The sequence below is a fragment of the Ranitomeya imitator genome, chromosome 3, assembly GCF_032444005.1.
Source record: "Ranitomeya imitator isolate aRanImi1 chromosome 3, aRanImi1.pri, whole genome shotgun sequence".
NCBI lineage: Eukaryota > Metazoa > Chordata > Amphibia > Anura > Dendrobatidae > Ranitomeya > Ranitomeya imitator.
In genome coordinates, this window is record NC_091284.1 from 248,692,966 (window position 1) to 248,715,303 (window position 22,338).

Below are 22,338 nucleotides of genomic sequence, written 5' to 3' on the forward strand. Positions count from 1 at the left end.
ACAACTCCCTAACAAAAAAAAATTTTGGTTCCAAAATTGTGCTGATGTAAAGTAGACATGTGGGAAATGTTACTTTTTAAGTATTTTGTGTGACATATCTCTGTGATTTAATTGCATAAAATTTCAAAGTTGGAAAATTGTGAAATTTTCAAAATTTTCGCCAAATTTCCGGTTTTTTTTCACAAATAAATGCAGGGAATATCAAATAAATTTTACCACTATCATGAAGTACAATATGTCATGAGAAAACATTGTCAGAATCACCGGGATCCGTTGAAGCGTTCCAGAGTTATAACCTCATAAAGGGACAGTGGTCAGAATTGTAAAAATTGGCCCGGTCCATAACGTGCAAACCACCTTTGGGGGTAAAGGGGTTAATACTCACTGCAAGTGCAGTGAATATTCATTTCTCTTTAGCAGCGGGCACAGGAGATATATGCAGCTGCCGGCCCCTGCCTCCTGTGACCCGCTGTTCTTCCGTTCCCCCTCCCCCGCCGTTTTCTAGTCCTGAGGAGATGGCACGCGTGCCCACCAGGAAGGCTCTGCATGCCATAGGATCGCTGCCACTGTTCTGTATAATTTGGGTCCTGGCTAACACTCATTGTCAGGCCGGCGTCACACTTGCGAGTTTTACGGACGTAAGAGCGCAGAAACTACGTCCGTAAAACTCGCAAAAAATACTGCACAATTATTCTCTATGCCCCTGCTCCTATCTGCCGTATTAAACTGATCCGTATTATACGGCTTTCTACGGCCGTAGAAAATCGCAGCATGCTGCGTTTGTCACCGTACTGCGCAAGAAATACGCCAATGAAAGTCTATGGAAGCGTGAAAAATACGGATTACACACGGACCAGCAGTGTGACTTGCGAGAAATACGCAGCGGTGTTAGAGAGAAAAGCCGGTAATTCAGTGCGGTGTACAGTAAAATCACACTGACAGCTTACAGTCCAATAGGTAGAATAAATGTGTACACATAGAATAAATATATATATATATATATATATATATATATATATATATATATATATATATATACAGTTAGGGCCAGAAATATTTGGACAGTGACACAAGTTTTGTTATTTTAGCTGTTTACAAAAACATGTTCAGAAATACAATTATATATATAATATGGGCTGAAAGTGCACACTCCCAGCTGCAATATGATAGTTTCCACATCCAAATCGGAGAAAGGGTTTAGGAATCATAGCTCTGTAATGCATAGCGTCCTCTTTTTCAAGGGACCAAAAGTAATTGGACAATGGACTCTAAGGGCTGCAATTAACTCTGAAGGCGTCTCCCTCGTTAACCTGTAATCAATGAAGTAGTTAAAAGGTCAGGGGTGGATTCCAGGTGTGTGGTTTTGCATTTGGAAGCTGTTGCTGTGAGCAGACAACATGCGGTCAAAGGAACTCTCAATTGAGGTGAAGCAGAACATCCTGAGGCTGAAAAAAAAGAAAAAATCCATCAGAGAGATAGCAGACATGCTTGGAGTAGCAAAATCAACAGTTGGGTACATTCTGAGAAAAAAGGAATTGACTGGTGAGCTTGGGAACTCAAAAAGGCCTGGGCGTCCACGGATGACAACAGTGGTGGATGATCGCCGCATACTTAATTTGGTGAAGAAGAACCCGTTCACAACATCAACTGAAGTCCAGAACACTCTCAGTGAAGTAGGTGTATCTGTCTCTAAGTCAACAGTAAAGAGAAGACTCCATGACAGTAAATACAAAGGGTTCACATCTAGATGCAAACCATTCATCAATACCAAAAATAGACAGGCCAGAGTTAAATTTGCAGAAAAACACCTCAAGAAGCCAGCTCAGTTCTGGAAAAGTATTCTATGGACAGATGAGACAAAGATCAACCTGTACCAGAATGATGGGAAGAAAAAAGTTTGGAGAAGAAAGGGAACGGCACATGATCCAAGGCACACCACATCCTCTGTAAAACATGGTGGAGGCAACGTGATGGCATGGGCATGCATGGCTTTCAATGGCACTGGGTCACTTGTGTTTATTGATGACATAAGAGCAGACAAGAGTAGCCGGATGAATTCTGAAGTGTACCGGGATATACTTTCAGCCCAGATTCAGCCAAATGCTGCAAAGTTGATTGGACGGCGCTTCATAGTACAGATGGACAATGACCCCAAGCATACAGCCAAAGCTACCCAGGAGTTCATGAGTGCCAAAAAGTGGAACATTCTGCAAAGGCCAAGTCAATCTCCAGATCTAAACCCAATTGAGCATGCATTTCACTTGCTCAAATCCAGACTTAAGGCGGAAAGACCCACAAACAAGCAAGACCTGAAGGCTGCGGCTGTAAAGGCCTGGCAAAGCATTAAGAAGGAGGAAACCCAGCGTTTGGTGATGTCCATGGGTTCCAGACTTAAGGCAGTGATTGCCTCCAAAGGATTTGCAACAAAATATTGAAAATAAAAATATTTTGTTTGGGTTATGTTTATTTGTCCAATTACTTTTGACCTCCTAAAATGTGGAGTGTTTGTAAAGAAATGTGTACAATTCCTACATTTTCTATCAGATATTTTTGTTCAACCCTTCAAATTAAACGTTACAATCTGCACTTGAATTCTGTTGTAGAGGTTTCATTTCAAATCCGATGTGGTGGCATGCAGAGCCCAACTCGCGAAAATTGTGTCACTGTCCAAATATTTCTGGCCCTAACTGTATATGTCAGTGAGACACATATATGTATATATATTAATATTTATTACAGCGCTATACAGCTTGAAAGCCGGTAATTCAATTACCGGCTTTTTCTTTCTCCTTCCTAAACCCGACATGATTTGAGACATGGTTTACATACAGTAAACCATGTCTTCTCTCCATTTTTTTTGCAGATTCCACACTACTAATGTCAGTAGTGTGTATCTGCAAAATTTGGGCGTTCTATCTACTAAATTAAAGGGTTAAATGGCGGAAAAAATTGGCGTGGGCTCCCGCGCAATTTTCTCCGCCAGAGTAGTAAAGCCAGTGACTGAGGGCAGATATTAATAGCCTGGAGAGGGTCCATGGTTATTGCCCCCCCCCTGGCTAAAAACATCTGCCCCCAGCCACCCCAGAAAAGGCACATCTGGAAGATGCGCCTATTCTGGCACTTGGCCACTCTCTTCCCATTCCCGTGTAGCGGTGGGATATGGGGTAATGAAGGGTTAATGCCACCTTGCTATTGTAAGGTGACATTAAGCCAGATTAATAATGGAGAGGCGTCAATTATGACACCTATCCATTATTAATCCAATTGTCTGAAATCGTTAAAAAATACACACACACATTATTAAAAATTATTTTAATGAAATAAAAACAAAGGTTGTTGTAATATTTTATTTAACGCCCAATCCAATCACTGAAGACCCTCGATCTGTAAAAAAAAAAACATAATAAACCAACAATATACATACCTTCTGCAGATCTCTAAAGTCCAACGATGTAGATCCATCTGAAGGGGTTAAAATAATTTGCAGCCAGGAGTTCTGCTAATGCAACGCTACTCCTCGCTGCAAAACCCCAGGGAATGAAGGTAAAGTAGGTCAATGACCTATATTTACCTGCATTTGCGGTGAGGCGCCCTCTGCTGGCTGTTCCTAGATCGTGGGAACTTTCCTTGAAAGCTCCCAGGCTTTCTAGGTAAGTTCCCACGATCTATGAACAGCCAGCAGAGGGCGCCTCACCGCAAATGAAGCTAAATGTAGGTCATTGACCTACTTTACCTTCATTCCCTGGGGTTTTGCAGCGAGGAGTAGCGTTGCATTAGCAGAACTCCTGGCTGCAAATTATTTTAACCCCTTCAGATGGATCTACATCGTTGGACTTTACAGATCTGCAGAAGGTATGTATATTGTTGGTTTATTATGTTTTTTTTTTTACAGATCGAGGGTCTTCAGTGATTGGATTGGGCGTTAAATAAAATATTACAACAACCTTTGTTTTTATTTCATTAAAATAATTTTTAGTAATGTGTGTGTGTGTGTTTTTTTAACCCTTTCATTCAATTGGATTAATAATGGATAGGTGTCATAATTGACGCCTCTCCATTATTAATTTGGCTTAATGTCACCTTACAATAGCAAGGTGGCATTAACCCTTCATTACCCCATATCCCACCGCTACACGGGAATGGGAAGAGAGTGGCCAAGTGCCAGAATAGGCGCATCTTCCAGATGTGCCTTTTCTGGGGTGGCTGGGGGCAGGTGTTTTTAGCCAGGGGGGGGGGGCCAATAACCATGGACCCTCTCCAGGCTATTAATATCTGCCCTCAGTCACTGGCTTTACTGCTCTGGCGGAGAAAATTGCGCGGGAGCCCACGCCAATTTTTTCCGCCATTTAACCCTTTAATTTAGTAGATAGAACGCCCAAATTTTGCAGATACACACTACTGACATTAGTAGTGTGGAATCTGCAAAAAAAATGGAAAGAAGACATGGTTTACTGTATGTAAACCATGTCTCAAATCATGTCGGGTTTAGGAAGGAGAAAGAAAAAGCCGGTAATTGAATTACCGGCTTTCAAGCTGTATAGCGCTGGAATAAATATTAATATATATACATATATGTGTCTACTGACATATATATATATATACAGTGGGGCAAAAAAGTATTTAGTCAGTCAGCAATAGTGCAAGTTCCACCACTTAAAAAGATGAGAGGCGTCTGTAATTTACATCATAGATAGACCTCAACTATGGGAGACAAACTGAGAAAAAAAATCCAGAAACTCACATTGTCTGTTTTTTTTATCATTTTTTTTGCATATTATGATGGAAAATAAGTATTTGGTCAGAAACAAACAATCAAGATTTCTGGCTCTCACAGACCTGTAACTTCTTCTTTAAGAGTCTCCTCTTTCCTCCACTCATTACCTGTAGTAATGGCACCTGTTTAAACTTGTTATCAGTATAAAAAGAAACCTGTGCACACCCTCAAACAGTCTGACTCCAAACTCCACTATGGTGAAGACCAAAGAGCTGTCAAAGGACACCAGAAACAAAATTGTAGCCCTGCACCAGGCTGGGAAGGCTGAATCTGCAATAGCCAACCAGCTTGGAGTGAAGAAATCAACAGTGGGAGCAATAATTAGAAAATGGAAGACATACAAGACCACTGATAATCTCCCTCGATCTGGGGCTCCACGCAAAATCCCACCCCGTGGGGTCAGAATGATCACAAGAACGGTGAGCAAAAATCCCAGAACCACGCGGGGGGACCTAGTGAATGAACTGCAGAGAGCTGGGACCAATGTAACAAGGCCTACCATAAGTAACACACTACGCCACCATGGACTCAGATCCTGCAGTGCCAGACGTGTCCCACTGCTTAAGCCAGTACATGTCCGGGCCCGTCTGAAGTTTGCTAGAGAGCATTTGGATGATCCAGAGGAGTTTTGGGAGAATGTCCTATGGTCTGATGAAACCAAACTGGAACTGTTTGGTAGAAACACAACTTGTCGTGTTTGGAGGAAAAAGAATACTGAGTTGCATCCATCAAACACCATACCTACTGTAAAGCATGGTGGTGGAAACATCATGCTTTGGGGCTGTTTCTCTGCAAAGGGGCCAGGACGACTGATCCGGGTACATGAAAGAATGAATGGGGCCATGTATCGTGAGATTTTGAGTGCAAACCTCCTTCCATCAGCAAGGGCATTGAAGATGAAACGTGGCTGGGTCTTTCAACATGACAATGATCCAAAGCACACCGCCAGGGCAATGAAGGAGTGGCTTCGTAAGAAGCATTTCAAAATCCTGGAGTGGCCTAGCCAGTCTCCAGATCTCAACCCTATAGAAAACCTTTGGAGGGAGTTGAAAGTCTGTGTTGCCAAGCGAAAAGCCAAAAACATCACTGCTCTAGAAGAGATCTGCATGGAGGAATGGGCCAACATACCAACAACAGTGTGTGGCAACCTTGTGAAGACTTAAAGAAAACGTTTGACCTCTGTCATTGCCAACAAAGGATATATTACAAAGTATTGAGATGAAATTTTGTTTCTGACCAAATACTTATTTTCCACCATAATATGCAAATAAAATGTTAAAAAAACAGACAATGTGATTTTCTGGATTTTTTTTTCTCAGTTTGTCTCCCATAGTTGAGGTCTACCTATGATGTAAATTACAGACGCCTCTCATCTTTTTAAGTGGTGGAACTTGCACTATTGAGGACTGACTAAATACTTTTTTGCCCCACTGTATATATATATATATAGACAGTATATATATATTTTTTTTAATTTTTGGGACACATGGATCACTTCTATAGCGGTGTGTTGGTTTTGCAAGCCTGCGAGAAAACCACGCAGTACGGATGCCATACGGATTACATACGGAGGATGCCATGCGCAAAAAACGCTGACACACCCTGCCTACGGAGGAGCTACGGACCACTATTTTCGGGACTTTTCAGCGTATTACGGCCGTAATATACGGACCGTATTGTTTTACGCTGTGTGTGACGCCGGCCTCAGAGAGAGCCTTTGCTACATGGCTGGAGGTTGTTGGTGGTTGTTATTGGAGAAGGTGATTGGTGGGTTTATCTGTGACTGTTGCTAGGTTTGGAGCGTGTGATAATTCCCTTTCTTCTCCAACCTTGGTTTAACCCCATCCTCCACTCCCTGGTGCATTCCTCTGTTATATGTGTGAGTATATTTGTATGTTTGTTATTTTTTGTCACCCTTGTTCTTATTACCTTGTTAGTCTAGCTGGTGTACTATAGTACACTACTACTCCCCTCTTCACTGGGTGTGGGAAGGGTACAGACTGAGGGCAGATTCAGGAGCTAAGGCAAGGTACGTGGCCCCAGGCGAGCTAGGGCGCTCCTAGTGTTAGGGACAGGGAAGCAGCCCCTGGTCCCAGGACACCCGACAACAGAACCGTGACACCAGACCAGGCACCTTCAATTGATTCAGAAACTCCCCATATTAATATCAAACCCTAGACCGAACCCCATAGATATATTCAGACCTGGTAAATATAGAGCTGATTGGAAAAAAAATAAGATGTTATGCAATGGAATTTCATTCTTTTTCTTTTTGGCACATTTTATGGGGTCACACTGGTTAAGTATTGCGGCATACTTAAATCTTTCTGTATCCTTAAGGCTATTTGTGCATTGGTGTTCATTTGTGTTTAGTATAGTTGTGCAACAGGATTTATTTTACTTACAAAAGCAGCATATACTGTTACATATGTATGACTAGTTCACACGACTCAAGTTTCAGCACTCTATGCACATGATTACATGGTGCTCACCAAAAAGCTTAAACCCTCTGGCTAAACTTCACAATGAAATATCGACTTTTTGTGGGAATTTTGTTGTATGTTTAAAGGGGCTGTCTGGTCTAAGGCTACCTTTGCATGATAAGCTTGTTGGTGAGTTTTTGATGTTTTAGTTTTTCTGCAGTATTTCTGTGCGCATTAAGTAAGATAGGTTACTTGCATTTATTTCAAATATACGCAGCGTCAAAAACTCACCAAAAGCTCATTGTGGGAACATAGCCTAAGGCTGGTGCATGTGCGTTTTTTACCTTAGAATTTTCTGCATCTACTGCAACTCTATGAGAAAACTCTGCACATAAACCTGAGAGCAGCTGTAAGAAAGATTGACATATGAATTTGAAATGCACTGCTGGCTAATTTATTCAAAGTAAAAAAAAATAGCACAGTGGGCATGACATTTCTATAAATCCCATCCACTTAGCTAGAACTGTAAGACGCTATGTTTTTGACACAGCAAAGACACACAGCTTCTAAAACTCACTAAAAACTCATCGTGGGCACACAGCCTAAAGCTACGGTCACACTATCAGTATTTGGTCAGTATTTCACATCAATACTTGTAAGCCAAAACCAGGAGTAGGTGAAAAATGCAAAAGTGGTGCACGTGTTTCTATTATACGTTTTCTCTGATTGTTCCAATCCTTGTTTTGGCTTACTGACCAAATATTTACAGTGTGACCATAGCCTAAGATGAAAAGTCTGTAGTAACTCTATGTGATGTGAGGCAGTGACCGGTGTCATATGTGAGGGTCGCTATGTGTCTCCCAGGATGCGCACAGAAGTGTATTGAGGCCGTGGAAGTGCATTGCAGTCACAGGCATAGCTGTGATTGCAATTCAAAATAAAAGTAAGTGTTGGTCTTGGTCAAGCTATTTGTCCAAGGCAGATTTAGGAAAACCTGCCATGAGCTTTTATTTTTTAAACGGACTACAGGATGGTAGTGGGGCGGTCTGTTTCCTCCCCGGCTGGGTTTTCCATGTGGCCTACGGTCACAGGTTCCTTGCCAAGACTCCTGCAGCAGAGGGTTGGGTCTGTCAGTTTGGTTTTGCAAGCGTGCAGAGCAGAAGGCTCTTTAGAGCCCAACCTGTGTGAAGCAATATAGAGCCCAGCAGAGTCAAAAGGCCTGGCACTCCTCAGCATACACGGCAGTGCAGTCGACTACAGCAAGAGGTCCCGGACTATCTTGTTTTTCCAGCTGCGATCCGTAGGATACCTTTTGAGTTCCAGTGTAAGTTTTCTTTGGATATTAAAAGACTTTGTTTTGAACTTTCCTGGGTCACTGCCTGCCTGTCACACTGCACCAACCCCGCTGCACTACAGTGATTACAGACTCCCAAATTGTGACAGTGTGCATACACTCTCATATTTCTTGCTTAATGCACCATTTGTGTGGGCAGCCACTGCTCATAGACTGCAGCAATGTTGTCATGAGTGTGTCAGGTCGTCCTGGGAGATCTGGGTTAGAAGATCACTACCTATTGTGAATCACAGATCTTCCATTTAACCTGTGTGCCCCATATAACATGGATTTGGTTCCCTTTGGTCCTGAAGATGTTAACAACCATTTCTATGCTGGTCAGAAACATGCAGCTCCATTTCAGCTGCTTCTGATCTGGTCATTACCTCTGTATATAAAACCTGGCCAGACCTTCTCTTCCTTGCCAGTAAAAACCTTGCTTCCCAACTCCTTGGAGATACTGTGCTGAATTGGAGAGCTGTCACAGAGGTTTACCACGAGATAGATGAGCCAGAAGACTGCAATGTCTGCGTTCTACTCCTGCACTGATTAGAAGCACTTCACCTTTATATTAAACAGTGTAAATGTATTTGAGCAGTGCAGGGGTTAATCTGCTCAGATGAAAGCTCATGGAAACTCTCCTGTGTTAATGCTCTCAGCTGTGCACTGTTAGCCACTCCAATCTCCTATATAAACTGGGTCCTGGCTTGCACTCACTGTCAGAGTTAGTTTTTGTTGCATGGCTGTTGGTCATTATTGGAGAGGGCGTTTTGTCGATTTTATCTATGATTGTTGCTAGGTTTTGAGTGTATGATAATTCGATTTCTTCTCCTACTTTGGTTTATCCCCATCCTCCACTGCCTGATGCATTCCTCCGTTGTTTAAGTGAGTATACTTGTATGTATGTGCAGCGCGCCAGGGTCCTGGTCGTTGCAGTAATGTCATTCTTCCACCAGGGGTAGTGATGTTACGTCTGAAGGAAATCACTTTACCAGGTAAACACAATGCATGCAACATGTTCACACTCCATACCAGAAGGGGGAGCTCTAAGCCTGTTTTAGGTGAACTCCCCTGTAAAACATCCTGATCTGGAGGGAAAAGGGGTTCAGAGTTCAATTCCTGTCAGCAAGACAGAGAAAGAGGAGCTCTGTGGCATGAAGTGCTACAGCTCCTTGGAAGAGACATAGAAAGCAGAACATATTGCAGAGAGTGTGCAGGAAAGCAGAGCACAGGAGAGGAATATCAGAAGGAGACCAGCCAGGAGCAGGCTGCTTCCTTCTGAGGCGCAGAATCCGGTAGCCAGAATACCGAGGGAGTAAGGATCTCTACGCTTTACTTCAGAGACTGGCAGGACAGATAATTGCACATTGCTGATCCGCACCTACACCCAGGAGGCACAGTGGCAACTTTTGGAGGCTGGGGTGTACTAGAGTCCCTGTAAAAAGCCTCAGGCCATCAGTCATATGAGTTGTTCCTATCCATCTGGGGGACAGAGAGAAAGACATAACATCTAGAACACCACCAACAGTTGTGAGGACCTTATGAGAAGCACAGCAGTAAGGTACTACAACATCCAGGCGCTAGGGGAAGGCTACTGATTTCCACCTGGATAAGGGGACTCTGGATTTGCCTTCAGGCCGGCCGGACTCTGCCTGCCCTGTGATCTGGTGCTCTGGACTGTGGATGCTGAAGCCTTCAGTAAAAAGGTAAAGAGACTGCACCCTTGTGTCCTCGTTCTTCACTGCGTCTCACACCATCCACTACACTCTGGGAAGCCCTGGGGACATACTTCACCTGTGGGAAGGTATACCAACTAGCTGCCATCACATCACCCCAGCGGACCCCTAAGCAGCATCTGTCACCCTGACCGAATACTACAGGTGGTGTCACGAACATTTCCCCTTTAAAGACCTTTCCCCCTTTTATCAACTGATGCCCCTAGGGCCACGGACTGGGTCAGCCACCATGACATCCTCCTTAAGAACTGAAGGGCCCGGCTCCGAGTACCCCACTGCCCTACCGGGGGCGCTCCAACTTTGGCGTCACGAACAGGATCTACTTAAGCCTGAAAATCAGGTCACGTGCGCCTAAGAACTGTGCCAGAATTGTATTTGAACTGCTTGTGCTGAAAGACTGTGTATTGCCATTTCCCGCCAAAACCCACCATTGCCGCGCAGCGTGGAGCGCAAGGAGGAGATGTACCTTCGGAAGTGGAGACGTCATACAGCGGAGCCGCAAAAGGAGACGCCGGCTTCTATCAGAGCCCGCCGCTCCTATCAGCCAGCCGGGCGCCGCCTCAGCTGCAGCGGCCATCATGCCCTTCTCCATGCCATACATACCTGGAGCAGCCTGGCTCCCGTAATATTCCAGGGAATCACATACGTTACCCGACTTTCAAGAGACACTCTGCAGCCTGCTTGAAGTTTAGCCCCTAACAGAACATCAGAAAGTTCACATTGTAACGGGTCACCTGCTTGGAGCGGCCCAGAAGGAAGTGAAATCCTGGCCAGCTGCGGATAAAGAGACTGTGCAGCGGGTCTTTGCCAAGCTTAAGACCACCTTTGACACCTGCACCGCTACAGAAATTAAATTGGTGTTCTATGGGTGCAAGCAGAGGCCGCAGGATAGCCTACGGGACTATGCCCTTAATCTCCAGGTGGCACTGCGGGCGATCCGGCAGGTTGACCCTAACAGTGTGCTAGATGAGGACAAACTCTTAAAGGAGCGGTTCATTGAGGGACTCCTGTGCAATAACCAAAGGGCCCAACTGCACCTCCTGGCCATGTAGAACCCTGACCTAGCCTTTGCACAGTTGAAAAGACAAGGCCATCTAGGTGCTACAGGGAACGGCAGCTCAGCCATGCAGTTTCCCCTAGGTGCCCAGCCCTCACACACCACCAGGAGGTGGCGCCCTATCAAGTCCCTGCGGAGGCCGATGCTCAGACCCTGGAAGATGATTCTCCCGCCGGACTACGCCTCCAGCTGCAGGAGCCGACATAGAACGTTGCTGCATTAGCCCGGACCGTGCAGTCCCTACAGGAGGCCTCCAAGGAAAAGATCAAGCTGGCTTCCAGACCGGAGGATGTTCCCTGGCGACGACAGAAGAGGACCCCGCCGACCAGAGACAGAGATGACGATCGCTATCATCAGGACGGATGACTCATCTGCCGTTGCTGCAATCAGGCAGGCCACATTGCAATGTACTGTCATTTAAACGAGCAACCCCTGGGGCAGAGGGCCAACCCCCGGAGTAGGACGACCAGGCCCGCAAAACTGGAGAGCCAAGTACGTTGGAGGACCACCTGTTCTCCCCATTGTGATCGACGGTATCCCTATGAACGCTCTGTTGGACACCGGTTCTCAGGTGACAACTATGCCTTATGTCCTTTATAAACGTTATTGGGAAGACACCGACATTACTCGTGGCCCTGACGACAATTTCACCTTAGTCGCCAGTAACAGTCAGCCATTACCACAAGTGGGATACAAAGAGGTCACCATTAAAGTGGGGCGGGTAGAGTTAAAATCCCAAGGGATCGTGATTGTTGCTATTGATCGACGTGAATGTAACCCCATGATGACCACTGATACTAATGTCATAGAAAATTGTCTTGCAGAGGTTATTGTCTTATTGCAACAGGTGGCCGAAACTGCTGGTTCCCGTGAGCAACGTGTTTTGCAGAAAGAAATCAGAGCTCTGGTACAGAGACAGCAAGTAGAACTATCTGGTGGAGAAATTGGCCGTGCCACAGTGAGTGATTCAATCCCCATTGCAACACCCCCCAGGAGTGAAATGCTAATATGGTGTCGAGCAGCAATAGGCCTCAGAGGTAAAGACTACCAAGCCCTGGTAGAACCTGTGTATTCAGATAGTAGGCCCACAATCCTGACAGCCAGAGGGGTGGTTGAAGTCCGCAAGGGGAGGGTGCCGGTACATGTCCTTAACTGTGGAGAGGAAGAGGTCCACCTAACCAAACACGCCACGCTTGCTAAACTGTTTACTGTTGAAAACAATGTGATACAGGCAACAGAACCCTTGGTCCCGTCCAACCAGGCGGAAGACAATGGCTCTTCAGGACAAATGGAATATTGGTGTCAGAAATTACACGTGGGCACTGACTCTACACCATCACACCAAAAACAAGGGGCTTACAGGGTGGTCCATGAGTATGAGCAGGTATTCAGCAAGCACCCCCTAGATTTTGGGCAGATAAAAGGGATTCAACATCATATCCCCACGGGAAATCATCCACCCATTAAAGAGAGATACCGTCCTGTACCTCCTGCTCATTATCAGTGTGCCAAAGACATGTTGCGAGAGATGAAGGAGGCTGGAGTAGTTAAAGACAGTTGTATCCCCTGGACAGCTCCATTAGTCCTCGTCAGGAAGAAGGATGGCACGATGAGGATGTGTGTTGATTATAGGCAGATAAACCGCATTACACATAAAGATGCATACCCTTTGCCTAGAATAGAAGAGTCATTAGCTGCTTTAAAATCTGCTAACTACTTCTCTACCTTGGATCTCACCAGTGGGTACTGGCAGGTTCCCGTAGCAGAGGCGGACAAGGAAAAGATGGCCTTCACCACACCGATGGGTCTCTGTGAGTTCAACTACATGCCATTCGGACTGTGCAACGCTCCAGGAACGTTCCAGAGGATGATGGAGTGCTGTCTCGGACACAAGAACTTTGAAACCGTCTTGCTGTATCTGGACGATGTCATTGCCTTCTCCAAGACTTATGAGGACCATCTGGAGCACCTGGCCGAGGTGTTCGAAGCCCTGTCCAACTTTGGCCTAAAGGTAAAACCATCCAGATGCCATCTGTTAAAGCCCAAAGTGCAGTACCTGGGCCATGTGGTGAGTGCCGAAGGAGTGGCACCAGACCCTGACAAGGTCACTGTGATCAGAGTCTGGCCAAAGCCCAACAACCTCCATGAAGTCCGGCAGTTCCTCGGGTTGGTAGGCTACTAAAGGAGATTTATCAAAGACTTCACCAAGAAAGCCGCACCACTACAAGACCTGTTAGTGGGCCAATCCAAGAAAACCAAGGGTAAGAATACCCCATTTGACTGGGACGACGGACTGGAGAGGTCCTTCACTCATTTGAAGTTGGCTCTGATGGGAGATGAGGTGCTGGCTTACCCTGAATATGACCAACCGTTTGTGCTGTATACGGATGCCAGCAACATGGGACTAGGAGCCGTGCTGTCCCAGCTCCAGAAAGGCAAAGAGAGGGTAATTGCCTACGCCAGCAGGAAACTTCGTCCCACTGAAAGGAACCCTGACAACTACAGTTCCTTTAAGCTGGAGTTCCTTGCCATCGTCTGGGCGGTGACAGAGAGATTCAAACACTACCTAGCCTCGCCATGATTCACCATCTTCACGGATAACAATCCACTGACACACCTGGACACAGCAAAACTGGGTGCCCTGGAGCAACGGTGGATGGCCCGTTTGTCCAATTATGATTTCACCATCAAGTACCGCGCAGGGCACAAGAATGCGAATGCCGATGAGTTGTCCAGAATGCCCAACTTGCCAGAAACGGGAGAAGACTCGGAGACCCACGAAGAAATAGAGTTGCCAGCTTTCCATCGCCCCAAGGCCACTCCGTATTCCCATCATGTGAGAAACAGGCGTAAGAACAAGCAGGAAGCCACGCTGAATCGCCCTGCCCCATCATGGATGGGCAGAGACCCAGGACAGTGACCCCGCGGTATGTCGGGTGAAAGATCTCCTGACGCAGGCAGGTGCACGCCCTGGTCCGGATGATCCACAAGAGACGCAACAACTGTGGAAGGAGAAGGGCAAACTATTTATCTATGATGGTAAACTGTGTCGGAGAAACATCGAGCCACGCACTCATGAGTTGGTTTGGCAGATAGTGGTCCCAAGGCAAAATGCGCCAATGGTTCTGGAAGTGTACCACGATGGAGCAGGACACTTCGGATGGAGGAAGTTGGAGAGTCTACTTCGTGGAAGGTGCTACTGGATTGGTATGAAGAAAACCATCGAAAAGTGGTGCTGAGAGTGTGGCCCGTGTAGCTTACGCAGAAAGGACCGTGACAGTCAGAGGGCTCCCCTCCAGCCCATAGTTACTAAACAACCACTTGAATTGGTCGCGCTAGATCATGTGAAGCTAACACCAAGCCAATCCGGCTATGTTTACGCCCTGACCATTGTAGACCACTACTCCAGATTCCTGGTAGTTGTACCTGTCAAGCATTTGACGGCAAGAACAGCAGCCAAGGCCTTTCAACGTTACTTTTGCAGACCACACGGATACCCAGAAAAGGTCCTTACTGATCAAGGTCCAGTCTTTGAAGTGGAAGTGTTTCAGATTCTGCAACCTGTATGGATGCTAAAAGATCAGAACGACTCCGTATCACCCACAAACCAACGGAATGTGTGAGAAGATGAACCAAGTAGTGATTGACCTACTGAAAACCTTACCTATACAGGAAAGGAACTTATGGCCAGAAAAGTTTCCAGACTTGGTAGAATTGTACAACCACATTCCAGTGAATCCCACAACTGTACTCCAGCATACCTGACGAGAGGGAGATCCAGCAAACTACCTGTTGACCTAGACATGGGAGTCCTAACCCCAGAAAATCCATCGTCTGATGCAGATTGGGATACAGAAAGACAGCAAAAGTATCTCCAAGTTCAAGAGTGTGTTGAAAGAAGTCTATCTCAAGCCAGACAAAAACAAGAGAGAGACTATAACCAACATGCTCCTGCAGTTCCCTTGTCACCAGGCGAACAAGTGTTAAAGCGTAAAAGAAGATTGAACAAACTTGATGATCAGTGGGAAGCAGAAGCATATACCATCTTGCCATCCAACTTTGACAATACTAAAGTGTGTCTCATCAGCAAAGATGGAGGAGAAACTTCGATGGCAGTATCCAGAGACCATCTCAAGAAATGCCCTGACAAATTGAAGAACAGAGAAACAGACGCAGAAACATCTCCACCTATGGAAGAGAAGATGATACACACTGTTCTAGGAGATTTTCCCCAGTCTTGGACTCAAATAAATCAGGCCATTGTGATACCTGTCTTGACTTTTCCCCAGCTAGGAACACCAGAACAAAATGCGACTCAGAACCATCCAGAGCCTGAAGAGACTCAGCACCAACAGGTTCAAGCAGCAATTGTCACACACAGTAGCATACAGCACCGCCCACACAGTAGCATACAGCACAGCCCACACAGTAGCATACAGCACTGTCCACACAGTAGTATACAGCACAGCCCACATCCCACCTTCCCCCACTCCCGAGAATGGCCCCACAGTCCAGTAAAAAAAAAAACACACAAGCTCCTCACCTCTCCTCGTGCTCGCGCTGCTCCCTGCTCCTGTGTCAGCGGCTGCCACCGCACTGCCTGGCACACAGTGAGTGCGTGATGACGCACACCCGCAGTGTCAGAGGCAGAGTGAGGAATGATGGGAGAGGGAGCATCAGGTGACGCTCTCTCCTCCATCATTGCTTTGAACTGTACAGGCAGATGCCGGTATAGTTCAATGCGGCGGGAGAATTGGCGCTGGCGGCAGGCAAGCCCCCCTGCCTCACAGGGGCCCCATAGCGGCTACGTGACTTGCTGCTAGCTGGTGGCCCCTGGGGGAGCGGGAGCCCCAGGCAGCTGCCTGGTTTGCCTGCCCCTAACGCCGGCCCTGCATGTCTCCCTGCAAAGTGGGACAAGAACCTATGTGTCGTGGAAGGGCATATTTTTTGTGCTCCAGCAACAGGCGCAGTTGTACATGCTCCATGTCCTCGGCACCTGCGTGGACCATCATCAGCACTTCCACTTCCCGATCCCTTACGCACACGTTACACATTTCGTAATTACTAATTCTCTTGAAAAAAAAAAATGGTCACCTGCAGCAGTCAAGGTGTTTTTTGGGAGTTAAACACATCTGTAATGTAACAGAAAAAGCGCAAAAGTGGATGATAAATTAAAATCCAGAAAAATGTTTCAAGGCTTATTTTGGAGTGTAGGATACCACAGAACATGTGAAACTGTATAGCTGATAAATTTAAGACTGCTACTTTTTTTTAAAGCTATTTTCAGTTTTATAGATCACAGGAAATGTCTCCCAGACCACGAAATACTTTATGGGTAACAAATTTAAGCCTGAAAAATGTTTAAATGCTTTTTTGGAGTGTTATATGCAAAAAAAAAATAATCCAGGACACATAATAACATATGGGTATAAACTTTAACCCAGGGAAATGTTTGAACAATTTTTTGGGGTGTTATATACGGTAACACAAAAAGTAACACAAATCTCGTAATACTAGTTGGATCAAAATATATTCAATTTTTTTCACCCGCCCACCAAAAAACAGTAGCTATATATTTTCCAACAGACTGCACAAAACTGCGACTCTCCCTTCCTAGGCTAAATTCAGATTGTATGTGATACAAACAGGAAAGCAAACGATTAGTCCTTAGAAGTGCTGATAGTATGATGGCTCATCTTCAGCACCAGTGTACAGGCCCCTGAATCGTTATGCTATACACACACAGGCCTAGACAAGCACTCTCTCCATCCAATACGACATGTCACAGAGGCGTAGCTAGGGTTTTGGTTCGGGGGGGGGGGAGGGGGGGCGAAGCTTCAGAGTGGGCCCCTGACCAGGTGACCTTGATTACAACTGGGTGATGCACCCTAATATTGGAGGAGTACCTCAGCAGATGACCATGCTGTTACTGAATATAATCTCTATATAAAGACCAAAATGGATATTACTGCCATATGGTCAGTCGTAGAGAACATATAAGAGATCACAGCACAGTTACAGATAATGACTTACCGCTGACGATCTTTCTGATGGAATCGTTCACTTTTCCCGTCTTTTCCATCTGGCCCAGACCGACACAACTTCTTCCAGCCAGGACTCGGCTGCAGAGAATACAACAAAGACATATTTCACTTCTCATATTCCAGGAATCACCATCTATTCCCAATCTGCACAAACTCCTCATCCTGCTGATACCCCAATACTGAGCCGCTGTGACCCTATTACTGCACCTGCTGTGTGGTTCCCTGTACCCTCTAAATTCTAAAGCAACCCTCGATAATATAGTAATGCCGGGTGCAAGTGCCCTAAAAAACAGTGCCCATATTTTGCCCCCTAGAAAGTAATAATGCTCTGTGTGTCCCTTTGATAGTCACAGTAACCTGAGTTCCCCTATAACAATAAGTGCCCACTTTACATTTAATAATGTCCCGAGTCTGCCCCCTGTACAGCTCCCCTATACACAGTATGATGCTCTCTTATACAAAGCATAATGCCCCCTTGCTGTATAGTACCACTCACACAGTATACTGACCCCCTAGTATCCCACAAACTGTTTGATGGCTCCAACACTGTATGATGGCCCCTTCACTGTAATCCCCACACTGTACGATGGCCCCCTCACTGTAATCTCCACACTGTATGATGCCTCCTAGATAGCCTCCATATATTACAATGCACCAGATCATCCTAAATGTAGTATAATGCGCTCCCCATAAGCCTCCATATAGTATAATGCACTCTCCTTAAGCCTCCATATAGTATAATGCACTCCCCATAGGCCTACTTTATATTGTATAATGCACCCCCATAGGCAGCACCCCTATAGACAGACACTGTAGTATAAGGCAGCACCCCTATAGGCAGACTCTGTAGTATAAGGCAGCACTCCTATAGGCAGACCCTGTGGTATAAGGCAGCACCCCTATAGACAGACTGTACAGTTACAGTAGCGTAGCTCTGGGTGGGCCCCCTCAAAGGTGGGCCTTTGGAGACCGCCCCCTCTGCTCACCAGTAGCTATGCTACTGGTGACAGAGCTTTGCAATGGTGTCAGTGTACCGAGCTGGGCTGCACCTGTTTTTTCATAGCCCCGATCATGTCACACGGCCAACCAATCACAGAAATGCCACAATCAAGATGGCTATGGCATTACAGTGAAGCACACACAATTCTCGCATACTTATTGGCTGTGTAACAGGCGCCAAAAATGCAGGGTGGGGATTCAAGTTTTACATATAGCACCGCCCATTACTCGCCGAGTAACGAGTACATCCGAACACCGTGATACTCGAGTGATAACAGTATCACAGAGCACATTCGCTCATCCCTAGTAACCACCCATCCAATACATACAAAAACATCAAACCATACAAGTCCATAAATTAAGTTGTGCGTAATAATGAGACATGATATGGGAAGAAGTATTGAACACATGAAGAGTGTTACAAAAAGCCATGGAAAATCATGAGACCAGCTGAAATGTTCCAGTAATTAGATATAATTTTTCACAAAGTGGAAAGATTACTATCAGCTGTTCAACATATAAAAGGTGTCTTATTACCAAAATGCCACACAAGAAACTTCTCATGATGGGTAAAACCAGTGAGCTCTCTCAAAACCTTTGCAACCTTATCATTGCAAAACATAATGATGGCATTGGTTACAGAAGAATTTCTAAACTACTGAAAGCCCCAGTTGGGGCCATAATTTGTAAGTGGAAAGAACATCATTTCAGTATAAACTGACCACGACCAGGTGGTCCTAGCAAGATTTCAGATAGAGGAGTGAAAAGAATTATCAAAAGAGTTGTCCAGGAGCCAAGGACCACACATGGAGTACTACAGAAAGACCTAGAATCAGCAGGTACAATTGCTTCAAAGAAAATTATAAGTAATGCACACAGACTCCATGGCTTGTATGCATGATCACCATGCAAGACTCCACTGCTGAACAAAATACGTGCTCAATTGCATTTACAGTTTGTTCAAAAACTTTAAGACAAGCCCGTGAAATACTGGCAGAATATTGTCTGTTCAGATGGGACCAATATTGAACTTTTTGAATGCCATAATACCTACCATGTTTGGAGGTGAAAAAGTACTGCATAACACCCCAAAAACACAATAGAAAGAATAAAGTTTGGAAGTGGAAACATCATTGTGTGGGGCTGTTTTGCAGCATACGGCAGTGACAAACATCATATTATTAAAGGAATGATGAATGGACAAATATACTGAGACTTTCTTTATAAAAATCTGCTGCCATCTACCAGGATGATGTAGTTGAAACGAGGGTGGACATTTCAGCAAGACAACACACAGTCAAGGAAACGCTCAATTGGTTTCAGAGAAAGAAAATAAAGCTGCTAGAATGGCCCAACCAATTACCTCACCTTAACCCAACAGAAAATGTATGGAAGGAACTAAAGCTCAGGGTTCAAAGAACGAGCCCCCTGAACCTTCAAGATTTGAAGAGTATGTGAACGAATGGGCCAAAATCATACCTGAGCAATGCATGAGACTAGTTTCTCTATACAGGAGGTGTCTTGAAGCTGTCATCACCAACTTTTGTAGGAAGTATTAATTAAATTTCAGTAAGCGTGTACTTTTCCCTGTGCCATTATTCATTATTACACATATTTTAATAAATTTATGGACATGTATGGTTTGATTTCTTTGCCTGTGTGTATTGGATGACTTGTTACCGACATCTGGTGAGAATGTTTTACACAGCCCTGTTGAAGGACAGAAAACTGTCACCAGGTTTTTTTCCCATATAAAGTAGGGTCAGCACCCGTAAGCCATCTGTTACAGCTTAATAGAATGCCGTAGCTATGTCCCCCTAACACTCTGAATACCACAAAAAATAGCTTTTATTATACTCGCCTATGGCACAGCCTAGTCCGATGGTCATGATCCAGCACCTCCTCTCCAATCACCGTCCTCCTTCTTGCTTTGTGTGAATGATGCATCCTACGTAATCCAGTTTATGGCGCTTCTGCACAGGCATACTTTTCTCTGCCCCGCCAAAGGCGTAACAAGTCAATCTAATGTACACGTGTGTGTGGGGGGGGAGGCCAAAGAGCACCGTCACATGTATACTACAATACTTTGATCTGCCCTCGGCAGGGGAGAGGGAAGTACGCCTGTGCAGGAGCGCAGAGAAGCGCTGTATCAAGACCAACTACACACATAAGACTAGACCCCGCCATAGGTTAGTTAGTAAAAAATATTTTTTTCTGTTATGCAGAGTGTATTGGTGAAATATCTACAGCATTCCAGTATGCTGTAAAAGAGGGCTTACAGGTGCTGGCCCTACTTTACATTGGGAAAAAACTGGTGATAGGTTCCCTGGTGATAGGTTCGGGATGATTTACATACCGTCTGATGGCTCCTACTTCGCCACTGAGAAGAAGCACTTCTCCAATGCATTAAACGTGTTTATTTCTTTCAGCAGAACAATGGTTAATCGGCCATGTTGGAAATTCCTGCATTCAGCTGTGCTCGGTTAGCCACTCCTCTTCCCTATAAAAGCTGGGCTCGATTACCAGGTCCTTGACTGAGTTAGCATTAGCTACATAGATCTGTAGTGGGGGAAGCTGGTGTTGTGCAGGAGAGCTGGAGGAGTTTATTAGCGACTGTTGCTTGGTTTGCATGCTTGGAAATTCCTTATCCTTTCCATTTTCTCTTTCTTCCCCCCCACACACCCTGGTGAATATCTCTGTTATATGTGAGTGTTTATTTTGTGTGTGTGTGGAGTTTTTACCCTCGTCTTTGTCCCCCTGTCTGTCAGGTTGGTGTACTGCGGTACACAGTGGCGCCTCTCTTTCCCGGGTGTGGGAAAGGGACACATTCGTAGGGCTGTTATAGGAGACAAGGCAAGGGCAGTGGTCATGGTATCTTCACCAACTCAATTTTCCCGGGCAACAGGGCGAGCTAGGGTGCCCCCTGGTGTTAGGGCGAGGAATGGTGCCCCTGGTACCAGGTCACTCAACACTCGAATCATGACATTAACTCAGACCGTAATCAGTTTTTCTGATCCATGATGGATCCTATCTCTGCTCTGACAGGGCAGTTGCAGCAGCTCAGTTTGGAAGTGGTGGATTTGCACATGGTGGTTTCACAGTACCCGGCTACATATGGTGTGGGAATTTCGCCCTCCAAGCAAACCATTGAGGAGCCCAAAGTCACATTGACGGACGCGTACTCTGGGGGGGCGTGACAAGTTTGTTGTGTTCCGTGAGGCCTGCTAACTTTATTTCTGCTTGCGTCTGGCATCCTCAAGTACAGAGGAGAAACGGGTGGGGACTGTAATCTCGATCCTTCAGGGGAACCCACAAGCATGGGCATTTTCTCTCCCATCTGACTCACACTCACACCAGACAGTAGAGGGATTTTTTCAGGCTCTGGGCCTGTGTATGATGACCCTGATTGCGCCTCACTGGCTGAGTCTTCTTTATGCCAACTTCAGCAAGTAGAATACCTGGCGGAGGAATATTGCTCCGAGCTCTGGCTGTGGGCTACAGACACTAGGTGGAATGACCTGACCCTCCGTAGTCAGTTCTGTGAGGGCCTCTCAGTGAGAGTAAGAGATGCTTTAGCTCTTAATGAGACTCCTGACTCCCTTGAGGCAGCCATGTCTCTGGCAATCCGGGTTGATCATTGCATTCGGCAGAGACATAGGGAGTCACCTCCGGGGCGGGAGGTCCGGGGTTGAGAGTGGTCCGTACTGAGCCAGCTGTGGAACCCATGCAGGTGGGTTCGGCCTCTCAACCTAGCAAATTGTCTGTAGTCCAACGTAAGGGGTGTGTGTGTTTCTGTTGTGGCAAAAAGGGTCATTTTGTGAACACATGTCCTACCCGACATCTATTTTAAACAACTGCTAGAAAACTAGAGGGCCCGGGTTGCGGGGAGGTTGGAAACCTGGGTGTAATTATTACCTCAGTGGGAAATACTCATTTACCATCTGTTTTACACGAGTGAAAATAACGTGGACA

General features: G+C 45.6%; 1 protein-coding gene across 1 annotated transcript in view; it reads right to left on the reverse strand.

The window, feature by feature from the left end:
* The window catches only part of LOC138669670 (glutathione S-transferase Mu 4-like), a 197,839-nt gene extending 180,118 nt beyond the window's left edge, over positions 1-17,721 (reverse strand). The window contains exon 1 of the mRNA XM_069756334.1: positions 17,718-17,721. The gene's annotated coding sequence lies outside the window, so the exon portion shown is untranslated. The remainder of the gene's footprint in view (positions 1-17,717) is intronic.
* Between the last annotated feature and the right edge of the window lie 4,617 nt (positions 17,722-22,338).